Here is a 14436-nt window from a genome sequence, read left to right as displayed (position 1 = left end):
TGAGTTCTATCGGGTAAAGACAATAATTAGAGGCCTCGGGGGCGCAATACCCTCGACCTATTCTCAAACTTTAAATAGGTAGGATGGTACAACTGCTTTGTTGAGCCGCACAACAAAATCAAGAGCTCCAAGTAGGCCATTTTAGGTAAGCAAAACTGGTGATGCAGGATGAAATGGAAGCCGGGTTACGATGCCAAACTGAGTGCTAACCTAGATCCCACAAAAGGTGTTGGTCGAATAAGAAAGCAGGACGATGGTCATGGAAGTCAAAATCCTCTAAGGAGTGTGTAACAACTCACCTATCGAATTAACTAGCCCTAAAAATAGATGGTGCTTAAGCAAGCAACCTACTCCTGGCCATCGAGGCAAGTGCCAAGCCCCGATGAGTAGAAGGGTGTGATCGTCGCTGTAAAACCTTGGGCGTGAGCCTGGGCAAAGCATCCGTTAGTGCAGATCATGGTGGTAGTAGCAATTATTCAAATGAGAACTTTGAAGGCCAAAGAGGGGAAAGGTTCCATGTGAATGACACTTGCATATGGGTTAGTCGATCCTAAGGTTTGGGGGAACCCCGACAGATAGCGCATTTCGCGTGTACTCCAAAAGAGAATCGGGTTAAAATTCCTGAATCGGGACGTGGCAGTTGACGAAAACATTAGGAAGTCTAGAGACATCGGTGAGAGAATCAGGAAAAGTTATCTATTCTGTTTAACAGTCTGCCCACCCTAGAATCGACTCAATTGAAGGTAGAGTCCAGCGGTTGGAAGAGCACCACACGTCGCGTGGTGTCTAGTACACTTGGGATACCTCCGCATAGCTAGTTAGCAGGCTGAGGTCTCATTCGTTAATGAAATGGACTAGACAAATTACTCCACCAACTAGGAACGTCCATGCACCACCACCCATAGAATCAAGAAGGAGCTCTCAATTTGTTATTCCTTAGTATGTCTGCACCTGGTAAGTTTCCCCGTGTTGAGTCAAATTAAGCCGTAGCTCTACTCCTAGTGGTTCCCTTCTGTCAATTACTTTATGTTTCAGCCTTGTGACCATTCGCCCCCCGGAACCCAAAAACTTTGATTTCTCATAAGGTGCCGACGGAGTTCTAAAAGAAACATTCGCTGATCCTTGATCGACATCATTTATGGTTGAGAATAGGACGGTATCTGATCATCTTTGAGCCCCCAACTTTTATTCTTGATTAATGAAAAAATCCTTGGAAAATGCTTTTGCAGTTGTTCGTCTTTCATAAATCCAAGAATTTCACCTTTGACTAAGAAATACGAATGGCCCTGACTGTCCCTGTTAATCATTACTCCGATCCTGAAGGTCAACATAATAGGAATGAAATCCTATAATGTTATCCCATGCTAATGTATACAGAGCGTAGGCTTGCTTTGAGCACTCTAATTTCTTCAAAGTAACAGCGCCGGAGGCATGACCCGGCTAATTAAGGCCAGGAGCGCATTTCCGACAGAGGGATGAGAAGACTGGTGCACACCTAGGGTGGACCGGCTAGCCTATCCCAAAGTCCAACTACGAGGTTTTAACTGCAAAAATGTAAATTTACTCTATTGGAGATAGAATTACCGCAGTTGCTGGCACCAGACCTGCCCTCCAATGGATTCTTATTAAGGGATTTAGATTGTACTCAATCCAATTACCAGACTTATAGTGTTACACCCCGTACTTTGGTACCTTAGAATGCTTCTTAAGCTTCTCAAGTTTCTGGGAAGGCTCTAATGTTTCTTAAAAGTCATTATGTGAGTCGGATAGTTAATAATTCTATTAAATAACTCCAAGGAAAGGAGAACGAAATGCTTCATAATAAGGAAGATTGGAAATAGGGTTATAAAAATTCGAAAGGAGTTGGAGGCCGAGAAATGAGTCGTAGGACTCGATTTACCTACGTAATCTACCAACTTAGACGTCTTACATACTTGAGTTGCTTAAGGACATACCAAGCTTACGTAGCATGGATTACATAGGCTCCTAAAATAAGACGAGATTACGAACCCACGAAGAAGGGGAAAAGATGACACATGGAAGCCAATGGAGGAGCAACACGTGGAAGCACCTCAAGCAATAAGGTGACCCACCTACTTAGGTTCAAGTAGGTGACCCACCTACTTGGGAGGTGGGGCCCACAAGAACACGTGGCAGCCTAGGGTTAAGGCATGGATCCATGGCCCAATAGGGGCTGGACACATGTAACCATATGGGGATGAAATGTGTCACCTCCTAGGACCACATATATACATCTATAAGTGTCTTATACTTCAGTTCTTATCCATTAAGCTGCAGCAAAACTCAAGAACAAACCCTAGAACAAGAGAGAAAAACATGATGGCTTGGAGGAGAAAAATAGGTACGTCCCAATTTCGCTCCGTAAATTAATTAGATAAGGTATTATTATATCAATTAGAGGTGGTTAAAAACGTAGCTTACCTATTTGGGGAAGCAAAAACGAGTAACAAGCAGCCACAGCATTTCAGCCGCGTCAAGGAGGTTCCGAAGTTAATTTTCAGCGTGGTTGGAAGGCCATTTGATAAGATATGGCTTGATTCTCTTCTCCCACATTTTTTTAAGGTTTCTACATGTTATTAGGGTGTTAATAATGTAAATTTAAGGTTTGGAACCGCACCAAATGGACAGAAAACAGTCATTTCCGTTTCAGCACATCAAGAGATTTTCCGAGGCGGGTTTTGGCCAATTTCGGGAAAGGTAAGGTTTTACCTTCTAATTTGAAGTTTATGGGGTTGTTATGTAGTGTGTTTTACACATTTTATACTGCTGTAAGTATAAAAAACTCGTGGAAATGCTCGACGATAGAAACAATCGAAATTGAAGTCGTCGTAGTTAAATTGTAGTCGAAATGGGGTGTTGTACGTGTGGGGTGCTGCTGCAGGGGTGTGATGTGTTGTTTCAGGGCCTAAATATGTTCTAATTTGTGTTAGGGTTATTCTGGTTGAAGTCACATGACCCCTCGTTGCGTATAATTAAGGGCGTTACAAAATAAAGGCTAAGACGCCCTATTGTGATATTGTATTTTTGAATAAGTCGTTTGGAGTTTATGTTGTATATTGTTGGTGTGAATTGATTAAACATATGCTGCAGGTTGTTGTTGTTGGTTGGATGTAGGTCTTAGGGACCTAATCGAAAATTCAGATAGGGCACATAATAGGGGAGGTGCTGCCCAATTTTCGTCGACGCCTTAGCGAATAACAGAACTAGTCGAGGAAACGACTAAGGAAATATACTCCATTAATACTAAGGTGTAACCTAAGATGCTGGAAAGTTAAGAAGGGTTGATACTCATATTAATTCTATGTTAAATAGGTTTGGAGGACGACGACGTGGACATGATTAAGAGAAGTCCATACGAGGTATGTAAAGCTATTCCTTCTTTTGGCATGTTTTGGTATAAGTATGTAAAGCCTATCTGTTCTTTCTTTTGGGCATGTCTTAGATATAAGTGACAAGTGATATGTGTATGAAGCTTGGAGTAAATCTATTCATGAGCTCTGAACATGATTCATGATTCATAATTCGTGTTCACTGTTGAATGTTAAGACTCTTAAAGTAGTTAAGCTTCCATTCCTCAAGTTTTCTATATGCTGAGAGCTAGTGTATGTAAAGTTATTCTTCCTCTCTGATGACATGACTGAGATGTAAGTATTGTGCATATGAAGTTTGAAGTTATTCCACTCTTAAAACTCTGAGGGTGAGTTAAGACTCTTGGTCACTTCCTACTGATTAGAACTCCTGTAACAAGTTGAGTCATTACTTTTTCAAAGTCTTTCATGTGATAGGAAATGGTACATGTAGAGCTTGTCTTTTCCTACTTCTAGAAGGACTGGACGATAGGTACTATAGAACATGTATTTGGAGATAGCTCCATTTATAGATTCTAGACGTAACTCATAACTTGTACCCACTTCTGAATGATAAGGGCCTTGAAGTAGTTCAACTACGACCCTTGAGCCTCTTATAGGTTTAATAGTGTTGGGATGTGTAAGCTCCTATACCTAGGGGCTCTTGAACATGCTTTATGATGGTATCTAAGGGATGTTTGATATGTTACAGAGTTTTGTGTGCACGTATATGAATTATTATATATATATATGGATCAAGCCGAACGTACCTCAGCAAAGTTTGCTATGTAAGGATCGAGTCGTATATTCCACGACAGCTTATGCATTATACGGATCAGGCAGTCGTACCTCGACATTATTATGCATTATATATATGGATCGGGCCATCGTACCTCGGCATTATCATGTGACATATGGATCGTGCCGTCATTCCTCGGCATGTGCTTGCTATATATATGAATCAGGCTGTACGTTCCACAATGCTAATAATATGCATATGCCTATCATGATAAGACTTCCGTGCGGCACTTGACAACTTACTCACGAATCTTTTACGATCTTTCAAGCTCAAGTAAGCCTTTATGACTAGATCGCTAAGGGAACGCTAGATTATAAGAAGACAAGAGAGCTTTTATGAAGAAGGCTTTTGTGTTGCTTTGGAAGAATGCTTGTTTGCTTGATGGTTTACTACAAATGAATGCCCCCTCTATTTATACTACTCCTAAGGGGCTCAAGTGTAAATAAAAATTACAATACAAGTCCCTCCATATTTACAAAGAAAACCCTCTCTAGAATTCTCTACATACTCTAGAGAATTCTAAGTCTTTCAAGACTTCTCTACAAGTTTCTATAAAGATCTAGAGTCTTTCACTAACCTCTCCAAGACTCTAGATTCTTATACCTTCTTCAAGATCAAGTGGCGGGCCATAACACTCTCCCCCACCTGATGTGGCGACAACCGTGGCGCACTGCTATTTCAAGAACTCTCGGATGTTGTCTCTGAACTGCCACAGGTCTTCATATCTCTCCAGGTGGCCTCCTCCGGAGATTGTCCCTTCCAATGGACTAAGAACATAGCAGTGGCCTGTTCTCCCTGTTTTCGCTTGGCTTAGTAGTCCATAATGGACTCGTTGTCTCGATCATGGGAGGCAGTAATTGTGAGTGGCGCCCGACATGATTCTCCTCGGCTAGGATCATCCTTGTCCTCATGGTACGGCTTGAGGACGCTGGCATGGAAGACTGGATGAACCTTAATATGCGGTAGAAGCTCCAACCTGTAAGAGATCTTGCCAACCTTGACAATGATCCTGAACGAACCCTCATACTTTCGCACCAAGTTTTGATGCATGCCTCGCAATGCCTTGAATTGCCTGGGGTTGAACTTGACCAAGACCATGTCTCCAACTTGGTAATCCGTGGGACGACGCTTGCTGTCGGCAAATTTCTTCATCTTCTTCGCTGCCTTGTCCAAATAAGACTTGGCAGTGTCGAGCTGCTCCTCAAAGCCCTTGGCCATGTGATAGGCCCCCAAACTCTTGCCCTCGAACGCGGCCAGTAGTGAATGTGGAGTTTATGGCTGTTGGCCTGTGGCTAGCTCGAATAATGTTTGCCCTGTGGCCTCACTCCGCTGTAGGTTGTAAGAGAATTGGGCTACGTCCAGTAGTCTTGACCAATCTTTCTGATGGGAGCTCACAAAGTGCCTCAAGTAGCACTCCAGTAAGGCATTGACTCGCTCCGTCTGGCCTTCTGTCTGCGGGTGGAAACTAGTGGAGAAATGTAATTTCGTGCCAAGAATTTTGAACAATTCTCTCTAAAAGTTCCCGGTGAAGCGTGGGTCTCTGTCTCTAATGATATGTCTTGGCAATCCCCAATACTTCACCATATTCTTGAAGAATAGCCTGGCAGCCTCCTTAGCAGTGCAACCTGTCGTGGCGGGCATGAAGCTGGCATACTTGGAAAACCTATCCACCACGACCATAATCGTCCCGTACCCATCGGACTTCGGTAAGCATGTGATGAAGTCCATGGTCACGCTCTCCCATGGACGCTCCGCTACAGGCAGGGGCTCCAAGAGTCCTCCTGGTTGACGCTGCTCTACTTTGTCTTGCTGGCATACAAGACAAGTCTGCACATAGCATTCAATATCGTCCTGTATGTGTGGCCAATAGTAAATCACCTCAATCAATGCCCTCGTGCGATGCTGCCCTGGATGTCCAGCCCACAAAGTGTCATGGATTTCCTTCATGATCCGTCGCGTGATAGTTTCGAATTTCGGCACATAGACCCTTCGTCCGGCGGTAAGCAAAAGTCTATCTTCTGCCCAGAAGCGCCTTGTCTTACCTTGAGAGGCTAACTCCATAAGTCGCTTTGCCTCTGGATCATGCTGCAGACCATCCTTGATTGCATCTTAGATGTCACAATGTTCTATGGTGATGGCTGCTAGTTCAAACTTCCTGCTAAGAGCATCGGCCACAACATTGCCTTTGCCCAGCTTGTACTCCAGCTCGTAGTCAAATTCGACCAAGAAATCTTGCCACCTAGCTTGCTTCGGGGTGAGTTTCTTTTGTGATTGGAAGTAGCTAGTGGCCACGTTGTCGGTCTTAACTAAGAACTTGGAGCCAAGTAAGTAGTGTCTCCACGTGCGTAGGCAATGGACGATGGCTGTCATATCCTTCTTCTGCATGGTGTACCGCCGTTCTGTCTCGTTCACTTGCGGCTCTTGAAGGTGATAGGGTGCCTCTCTTGCATCAATACTCCTCCAATGGCATAGTCAGAGGTGTCCGTATGTACTTCGAATGTCTTGGAGAAGTCAGGCAACGCTAGGACCGGCTCCTCTGTCACGGCAGCCTTGAGGTCTTCAAAGGCCTCTTTGCACTCCTCGCTCCAAACCCACTGCTTATTCTTGTTCAATAGCTCAGTAAGTGGAACGACTTTGGCGGAGTAGGCGCTTATGAACCTGCGGTAATAGTTAGCAAGTCAAAGAAAAAATCTAAGTTCGGTTACCTTTGTGGGCGCCTCCCACTCTTTGATGGCCCAAACTTTTGCTTTGTCCATCCATAGCTCTCCCTGGCTGATAACATGTCCCAAGAAGTGCACTTCATGTTGGGCGAACTCGCACTTCTCCCGCTTGATGAAAAGCTCATTCTCGCGCAAGACTTGGAATACTTTCTTTAGATGCTCCACGTGCTCATCCAAGGTGTTGCTATAGATAACTATGTCATCCAAGTAGACTACCATGAACCGATCTAAGTAGGGGTGGAAGATTTTGTTCATTAACGTGCAAAAGGTAGCGGGTGCATTGGTTAGGCCGAAGGGCATCACCAACCACTCATAAGCTCCATACCTCGTTACACATGTGGTCTTCGGTTCATCTCCCTCTGCTATGCGTACCTGGTAGTAGCCCTTCCTTAAATCCACCTTAGTGAAGTACTTGGCCTGTCCAAGTCTATCAAACAAGTCGGCAATGAGCGGGATAGGATACTTATTCTTCACGGTCACCTTATTGAGTGCCTGATAGTCTATGCATAGGCGCAACGAGCCATCCTTCTTCTTTTGAAATAACACCGGTGCGCCATAAGGTGCCTTGGATGGACGGATATGACCGGCCTCGAGGAGCTTCTTCAACTGCTTCCTCAGCTCCTCTAACTCGGGTGGAGCCATGCGGTATAGTGGGTATGCGGGCGGCCTTGCTCCTAGCTCCAGCTCGATCTTGTGGTCTACCTCGTGCCTTGGAGGTAGGTGTCTTGGTAACTCTTCGGACATCACGTCTTTGTTTTCTTCAAGCACCTTCTCTATGTAAGGTGGAAATGTCTCCTTAGTACCATTGCCTTCATCCCAGCTCGCAATGGTGGCTACGAACGTCGGCTCCCCCTTCTTTAGGCCCTTCACAAGCTGCATGGCCGACAGGTGGGCTTGTCCTTCCTTCTTTGGCATCTTGACTAGAGGTACCATGCAGGGTCTCTCTCGCTCCATCATCAAGAGTAGTTGGAGATAGGGATCGATCATCGTGTGGTACCGTTGGAAGAACTCCTATCCAAGGATGATATCAAAGATGTCTAAGGGGGCGACAGTGAAGTTTGTCTTACCTTGCCACTTGCCCAGCGTGATGTCCACTCTATGAGAGACTCCGCACAGGGGAGTCAATGGTGCGTTGACCGTCTTCAGGTGGGTGTTGCTTGGCCCATAACTTAGCCCCAACCTTGCTACCGCCGTCTTGGTCATGATGTTGGCTTCTGCTCCAAAATCCACCATGGCACGAGCTGGTCGTCCGTTGATTGATATGTCAACATATTGGGTAGAGTAATCCCCTGCCTTCTCAGTTTGCTTCGCGATGGCTCCACATAGCCCGATCATGCCTAGCTGAGTCGTGTCCGAACCCTGCCCTTGGTCCACCTCTTTGTCCTTTCTCTCCCGTAGTATGGCACCAAGGTTCTTCATCTCCGGACACCTAGCATAGCCGTGAGGACCTCTGCATATGTAGCAGCCGCTGCCCTTCGAGGTCTGCTCCTTTCTCTCGGTGTAGCCCTGTCGCCCAAACCTCCTATCGTCGGACTTGTTGGAATCATGGATCTTGGGTGGAGGATGTTGCTCTTTTCCTTTGCCACGATCTCCCCTACCTTTGGCATGACTACTCCTTATTTCTTTGCCCTTTCCTCTGTCATGCCTGTCATGCTTAAAGTCCGTCAAGGCTTCGGCTTGGGTGATGGCCTCATCGATAGTGCTGACTTGACGGCGTTCCAACTCCGTCTTGGCCCAAATCTACAGCCCATCCATGAAGTGGAAGAGCATATCTTCATCTATAAGGTTGGGGATTTGAAGCGTAAGGTTAGTGAACTCTTTCACATAGGCCCGTATGCTACCCATATGCTTCAGCTCCCGGAACTTGCGTTTGGCCTCATAGATGACATTATTGGGGAAGAAGGCCTTCTTAAACTCATCCCGGAACTGCTCCCAGGTGTTGATGGTGCATAGACCCTTCTCGATCTCGGACTCCTTGCGCTTCCACCACAATATGGCCATCTCTGAGAGGTATAGCACGGTTGTGTTGATCCTCGTCTCGTTGCTCTTCACTTTGTTACACTTGAAATAATTCTCCAAGTGCCAAAAGAAGTTCTCCACCTCTTGTGTATCACGGGCACCTTTGAACATTGGTGGCTTGGGAGCCTCAATCTTGGCCTCCCGGTCCGCGCTGGACGTCATGCATCTCCCAGCATCTATGTCTCCTTTGAGTGCTGCCATCTCGGCCTTCATGGTCTCCATCATGCTTAGCGCGTCCATGAGCCGACACTCCAAGGAAGTGATCACCTCCTTCATCTCGTACTCGGCAGCCTTGCGCACCTCCAACTCCTTCCGGATGTTGTCATTCTCCTCAAGGGTGAACTCCTCTAGAGACTTGAACTTGCCGTCGAACTTGTTCAAGCACTTGCCTAACATCTCCACAGCTTGCCGGGCAGCATCTACCCTTGCAATCCACTTCATGCCGGGCGTGACGTCCACGGGCTCCTCGCCTCATTCATCGTCACTCACCTCAGTGGCCGAGGGTGAGTAGGAAGTTAGGGCCTCGCTTGGTGTAGGCTCAAACGACACCTCCTCATTTCTGTTAGAGTGTTTCTTTCCCTTGCGGTACTTCCTTCCAATATCTTGCTTGACGTTGGTGGCGGTAGTGGCGTTGATGTCTCCCTCACTTGCCATATCCCTTAGTAGAACCTTGCTCTGATACCATGTTGTCACGGACTTAGACTTCAAGCTAAGACTTCCATGCGGCACTTGACAACTTACTCATGAATCTTTCACGATCTTGCAAGCTCAAGTAAGCCTTTATGACTAGATCGCTAAGGGAACGCTAGATTATAAGAAGACAAGAGAGCTTTTATGAAGAAGGCTTTTGTATTGCTTTGGAAGAATGCTTATTTGCTTGATGGTTTGCTACAAATGAATGCCCCCTCTATTTATACTACTCTTAAGGGGATCAAGTGTAAATAAAAATTGCTATACAAGTCCCTCCATATTTACAAAGAAGTCCCTCTCTAGAATTTTCTACACACTCTAGAGAATTCTAAGTCTTTCAAGACTTCTCTACAAGTTTCTATAAGGATCTAGAGTCTTCCACTAACCTCTCCAAGACTCTAGATTCTTCTACCTTCTTCAAGATCAAGTGGCGGGCCATAACATTATGTTGTATATTGTTGGTGTGAATTGCTTAAACATATGCTACAGGTTGTTGTTGTTGGTTGGATGTAGGTCTTAGGGACCTAATCGGAAATTTGGATAGGGTACATTATAGGGGAGGTGCTGCCCAATTTTCGTCGACGCATTAGCAAATAACAGAACTAGTCGAGAAAACAACTAAGGAAATATACTCCATTAATACTAAGGTGTAACCTAAGATGCTGGAAAGTTAAGAAGGGTTGATACTCATATTAATTCCATGTTAAATAGGTTTGGAGGACGACGACGTGGACATGATTAAGAGAAGTCCATACGAGGTATGTAAAGCTATTCCTTCTTTTGGCATGTTTTGGTATAAGTATGTAAAGCCTATCTGTTCTTTCTTTTGGGGATATCTTAGATCTAAGTGACAAGTGATATGTGTATGAAGCTTGGAGTAAATCTATTCATGATCTCTGAACATGATTCATGATTAATAATTCGTGTTCACTGTTGAATGTTAAGACTCTTAAAGTAGTTAAGCTTCCATTCCTCAAGTTTTATATATGCTGAGAGCTAGTGTATGTAAAGTTATTCTTCCTCTCTGATGACATGACAGAGATGTAAGTATTGTGCATATGAAGTTTGAAGTTATTCCACTCTTAAAACTCTGAGGGTGAGTTAAGACTCTTGATCACTTCCTACTGATTAGAACTCTTGTAACAAGTTGAGTCATTACTTTTTCAAAGTCTTTCATGTGATAGGAAATGGTACATGTAGAGCTTGTCTTTTCCTACTTCTAGAAAGACTGGACGATAGGTACTATAGAACATGGATTTGGAGATAGCTCTATTTATAAATTCTAGATGTAACTCATAACTTGTACCCACTTCTGAATGATAAGGGCCTTGAAGTAGTTGAACTACGACCCTTGAGCCTCTTATAGGTTGAATAGTGTTGGGATGTGTAAGCTCCTATACCTAGGGGCTCTTGAACATGCTTTATGATGGTATCTAAGGGATGTTTGATATGTTACAGAGTTTTGTGTGCACGTATATGCATTATTATATATATATATATATATATATATGGATCAGGCCGAACGTACCTCGGCAAAGTGTTCTATGTAAGGATCGGGTCGTACATTCCACGACAGCTTATGTATTATACGGATCGAGCCATCGTACCTCGGCATTATTATGCATTATATATATGGATCGTGCTGTCGTACCTCGGCATAATTATGCATTATATATATGGATCGTGCTGTCGTACCTCGGCATTATTATGCATTATACGGATCAGGCCGTCGTACCTCAGCATTATTATGCATTATATATATAGATCGGGCCGTCGTACCTTGACATTATCATGTGACATATGGATCGGGCCGTCGTTCCTCGGCATGTGCTTGCTTTTTATATGAATCAGGCTGTACGTTCCACAATGCTAATAATATGCATATGCCTATCATGATAGATGATGTGTTTGTAACACCGAGTCCCCGAGCGAGTCGGATACGGTACGTGATAATGGTATACATGACTTTATTTTATGAGATGCAGGTACAGTACCCTATTAAATGCTATACTTGGTTTCCTGCATCCCTATTTCAGTTGTTATCTCAGTTATGTATGCTTATATACTCAGTACATGTATCGTACTGACCCCCCTTTCCTCGGGGGGCTACGTTTCATGCCCGCAGGTACAGATGTTCATTTTGGAGATCCGCCAGCTTAAGATTTCCGCTCAGCTATGTTGGAAGTGCTTCACTATTTCGTAGCCTAGCTTTTGAGTACTAGTCCTGCGATGTATATATTTGTTTATGTAGGGGTACGACGGGGGCCCTATCCCGCCATATGTTGTCGTTCTTATTCTTAGAGGTCTATAGACATATGTATGTGGGTTGTTTAGTAGTTTATTTCGGTTATGCCTATGCGATATATTGTAAAAACTATTATGTTGTGGCAGCCTTATTGACTGGCTTTCCTTTTCATGACATGATGCAAATGAAAGAGGCCAGACGTGTATGAATATTTTATCACCCACTGGGTTCATGTGTTGGGTTCCTATATCTAGGAGGCTATATGAAAATGAAAAAGTTTTAATCCATTGAGGTTTTTGTGAGAAGTATCATGTGATACATAGTCCAATTTGACTGTAGTCGACAGTTACATAAACGGGGGTCCAGGTCGGGCCCCAGTCGTGGCCCACGGGGTTGGGTCGTGACACATAGAGCCCGGTATTGTTATTTATTGTCACTACCTTCCCGTGTCAAGATTGGGTAATTTGCGCGCCTGCTGCCTTTCATGGATGTGGTACCCATTTCTTAGGCTCCTTATCCAGAATTGAACCCTAATTCTCCCTCACCCGTCACCACAATGATAGGTGTAACAAGGGTAATTTTTTGCCTTAAATTATGCCTCAAAATACCACCGCTAGGCAGTCCACTCTCATCCAACTTCAGCCTACTAACACACACAAGCGTTTGACACTTAAATATTTTAATATCAAACACACGCACATGGAAACAAGCATACAACGTACAGGCAAATTATCCCAACCTTTATTAATCTATCACTCAGATTTTTACAAAGGGAACACTCGAATTTGGCTAAGTCTACAAAACTCTTGCTATCTACCTTAGCAAAATTATGCCTACTATATATAGAAATCATGGTAGCAGCCTTAGGGGGAGGGACGGGCATGGAAAGTGCCTGCATTACATGTGGAACATGGGAGAACTACCTAGAGAACGTGCCCTTTAATTTCAGAGATCATAGGCGAGGTCTTCTAAGAACTGCCAACTGCCTGCATGCGCCTCGCACACTGCTCAACCGTTGCATGTGCCGCGCGCGTGCCTTGCCAACACTGCCTTGCCCGCATTGCCTTACCAGCACAATGCCAATGCCTTGCCAGCACCATGCCATTGCCTTGCCATCTTCCATTAGCCTTGGCCTCGACACACTCATGCTAACACGCATGCCTGCCGATACCAACCCCTTTCCTGTATGCATGCCCGCCCGGTGCTATGCGCCTATCTCGCGCATTCCCGCCTGATGCCATATGCCTGTTCGCTTGGTGTCATGCGCCTATCTCGCGCATTCCTATGCCTAATGCCATGTGCCTGCCTCGCATATGTCTGCTTGGTTCCATGCATCTATCTCGCGCATGCCCTCGCCTATTGCTATGTTGCTTGCCTTCCTCCAAATGCCTTATCCTTTGTCAAGCTTCTTGCAATCACCCAATCACACCTTGACCTGTTTCACGCTATGTCATCCGTACATTACCTCTGAAAGCTCTATAGACTGTGTCAAGGGGCAATACACAAGACCTTGACACTATCTTTGCCCCATGCGCCTATGTCCAAGCTTAGGGATCTAACAAACCACCCCCACCAGTTGAACTCGACGTCCTTGGCAAGACTATTTTGAGGTAGTCCTCTAATTGCTTGTCGAACAACCATAATGACTTAGTTTTCTCCCTAGTAGCATCGACCTTCTGCTTACCCTTCCATTGAATTAGGCATTCTATCCGCCTTTTTCTCTTGATGCCAAGTAGCTGATGATCCAGTATCTTCTCAATCTCAGCATCAAACTGTGTGCGCACCTCTTTGATTTATTCCTTTCTAAATCTTCAGCATCCTCATAGAACGGCTTCAAAAAACTCACATGGAAAGTTGGGTGCAGCTTCAACCATTCAGGTAGCTTCAACCTATAAGCAACTTTGCCAACCTTCTAGACCACTTCAAACGGCCTGTCATACTTTGGGATCAAACCACGATAACTAAACTTACTTGTAATTTGTTTCCATATTTGAGGAGTAAGTTTCAACAACACTTTGTCACCAACGTTGAATTCCAGAGACCTCCTCCGCTGGTCAGCATACTTCTTCATGCATTTCTGGGCTTTACGCAAGCTGTCTTGCGCCTCGGCAAGTATCTCTTGCTTGTGCTTGTCAGAACGGTAAGCAGTTGGGCACTAACTTTGCGCCTTCTGCTTAGCAACATCAAGCGGTGTCATAGACTATCTGCCTAAGACCAACTCGAATGGAATTATTTTTGTAGCTGACGACTTGTGCAAATTATAGCAAAATTGTGCAGTATCTAGTAGATCAACCTAATTACGCTAACTTGCCTTCACAAAGTGCCTCAGGTACTCCTCCAACAAATAGTTAATTCTTTCTGTTTGCCAGCAGTTTGAGGGTGGTTCGCAGTAGAGAACTTCAAATTGGTCCCCATCATATTGAATAATGCCATACAGAACCGACCTGTGAACCTCGTGTCCCTATCACTAGTGATGTCCGTTGGCATACCAAAGAACTTAACAACATTTTCGTTGAACAATTCAACAGAAATATCTAATGAGTACACTACCGGAGCAGTTACAAAAATAGCATACTTTGAGAATCGATCCACCAC

The sequence above is a fragment of the Solanum dulcamara genome, chromosome 9, assembly GCF_947179165.1.
Source record: "Solanum dulcamara chromosome 9, daSolDulc1.2, whole genome shotgun sequence".
In the NCBI taxonomy this organism is placed as follows: Eukaryota; Viridiplantae; Streptophyta; class Magnoliopsida; order Solanales; family Solanaceae; genus Solanum; species Solanum dulcamara.
This window is presented reverse-complemented; position numbering follows the sequence as displayed.